The sequence below is a fragment of the Citrus sinensis genome, chromosome 7 (assembly GCF_022201045.2).
Source record: "Citrus sinensis cultivar Valencia sweet orange chromosome 7, DVS_A1.0, whole genome shotgun sequence".
NCBI classification, from domain to species: Eukaryota; Viridiplantae; Streptophyta; class Magnoliopsida; order Sapindales; family Rutaceae; genus Citrus; species Citrus sinensis.
This window is the reverse complement of record NC_068562.1, coordinates 18,844,824-18,847,394: the sequence shown is the minus strand read 5'-3', so window position 1 is coordinate 18,847,394 and position 2,571 is coordinate 18,844,824. Positions and strand designations below refer to the sequence as shown.

At 40.3% G+C, this 2,571-nt stretch overlaps 1 long non-coding RNA gene across 1 annotated transcript; it reads right to left on the bottom strand.

The window, feature by feature from the left end:
* Positions 1 to 353: 353 nt before the first annotated feature.
* Positions 354 to 2,055, bottom strand: LOC127898955 (uncharacterized). The gene is made up of 3 exons (XR_008050718.1): positions 1,970 to 2,055; positions 1,478 to 1,546; positions 354 to 580 (listed from the first exon to the last, which is right to left on the bottom strand). It is a non-coding gene; the product is annotated as an uncharacterized LOC127898955 (long non-coding RNA).
* Positions 2,056 to 2,571: the final 516 nt, after the last annotated feature.

Below are 2,571 nucleotides of genomic sequence, written 5' to 3'. Positions count from 1 at the left end.
AGATCTCCTCCCCTTCTGGGCCTTCCAAAACAATCCCTGCTCCAGACCCCTGTTCCCTTGAGGATCCATCCACCGACACCTGCCAGACTCAATCCTCGTTGTTGACTGTAGCAGTATCTAGCTGGTCGAAACCTACTTCGGGCTCTGCAAATTCTGCCACGAAATATGCCATTGCCTAGGCCTTTATTGCTGCTCGGGATTTATAACTTATTGAAACGACCCGCCCCGCAACTCCCCAGGGCGAGTCAATCTAAACTTGTAAAATCGAAACTATTCTAAAAAATTTCGGCACTCTCACTTATAAATAAAACATATCCAATCCTGCAAATTATAAAGCAACACTCCCAAAATAATTTAATATCCAACCATCCTCCATAACCAACTTCTCAAATCAATATATCAAACATCATCCAAATCATCCTCATATCAAAATACATCGATTATCCTTAATAACATAAAATAATAAATAAACACAGCTCGCAAAAATCTCAAATATAATAATAATTAAATCCACGACTCCTAGCACCATCACGTGGCCACAATATCACACTAACGTTCGCTACTGGGTTGACTGATGTACCTGTAAATCTCCTGTGGGGGGGGGGGAAATATAATAAAAGAGGAGTGAGTATAAAACTCAGTGAGCTCAGTGAGTGGATAATAGTTGCTGACAATTTAATAAATTTATTTAAAATCATTTAATCTTTCTCAAATCACTTTCTCAAATCAATTTCATAAATCAATTTCTCAAAATATCATAAGAACTTGCTCAAACTCATTTAATGCAAATCAGTTCATTGAAACACTATAATACATATATTTGCATAAAATCGATGGAATCATATAATACTCATCATATCAAATACTGAATACTAAAAACTGTCATCAAACAAGTACCCAGGGGATAATCTGATCATATCCGGACCTCGACGGACGGGCAATGACGTACTATCTGGGTAACGTCACGCCCCGGAGCTACAACGGATAGATGGGGACGATCTCATCTCATATCTCATATATCTGTACTGTGCATGCATAAGCCCCCAAAAGGCAAAAGCGCCCGAACACACGGCCCAAAGCCTCTATGTGTGTCCCGACAGGCCCCAAAGGCCTCTATCTCATCTTATCTGTATCTCTTGTCTGTATCTCTTTTCTCATCTCATATTATCTGTTTCTCTGTATCTGGAGGGAAGGGTACTGTCTAATGATTTCAAAAATAACATATACATAAACATAGAATCTCATCTGAAATCTCATTTTCTTTCTATTCAACATATCTCAAAATCTGCTCAATTCTAATATCATGCTTTTACTAAAAAACACTAATAAAATCATTAATCAAACTCATTCTGAATAACAATAAAGACCAACACATAGATAAAAATTAATTTGCTGGAAAATCATTTAATCGAAGCATTAAATACTTATCATAAAATCAGCATATACTATGAAAATAGGTTTTGTATATTCCACTCACAGTGATGATGTCTAGACTCGGTATCAACAACGTCCGCGGGTTGATTCTTGTTCGCGGATGCGGATCCTCCTAATCACGGAAAAACTATAATTATTCCCCGTAAATAGAAATACAACCAATTTAATATAATAAATCTCGAATCAAATCTCTATTAACGATAAACTATTCCCGCATGAGTAAAATTACCAAAATGCCCCTATATGCCAAAATTACCAAAATACCCCCAACATCAATATTTTACCAACTTATCCTCAAACTTCATTATTTTACCAAATTATCCTCATATTCGTCAATTACCATATTGTCCTCAATTCAGATTACATAAATTAAATCACATTGTCTGAAATTACGAAATTACCCTCGGAGCATAAAGTTATCGAAATGTCCTTAACGTCTTAAATTACAGAATTACCCTCGAAAGCATAAATTACTTCACTGCCCTCACTCAAAATTACCAAAATGTCCACTGATTACATAAAATTACAAATTCACCCCAAAGTTCCATGAATTTACCGAATTGCCCCTGCCGGTCAACGGTGACCGGACTTCAGTCAACAACGACGGGGAGCTTAGGTCTGCTTGTTTCGGCCTCGATGAGTCCAACGGTGGTGGCCGTGAGTCGCCACGCACGCTTCCGGCGGCAGATCGAAGCTCCAAAGATCCGCAAGTTTCCGGTGATCGTTCGGCGGTTTTCCGGCCTCCCTGGTGATCGTGGTTGGTCGGAAATTGTTGCTGGAGATGTGAGGAACCAGTTCCAAGTGATGGCGCGTCACAAATCCGGCGGAATCAACGACGACGAAAACGAAACTTGGCCGCGACTTTCGAGCTCCAATCGCCGGCGTTCTGGCTAGTTTCCGGCGACGTGGACCACGGGGATACGACGGTCGGCTTCCAAGCTTCAGATCGGTACCAAGAACGACCGGTAAGGTGGCCGGAAACGGGAGAACTTGTCGGGTCAATATCGCGGAATCGGGTCGGGTTTTCGGGTTAACAGGTCCAGCTCTCTCTCCCTCTCTCTCGGGTATTCTCTCTCAAAAATACAAACCCGTTTCCCCTCTTTTTCCAGTTATACAATTCTGCCTTTTTTTTTTTAA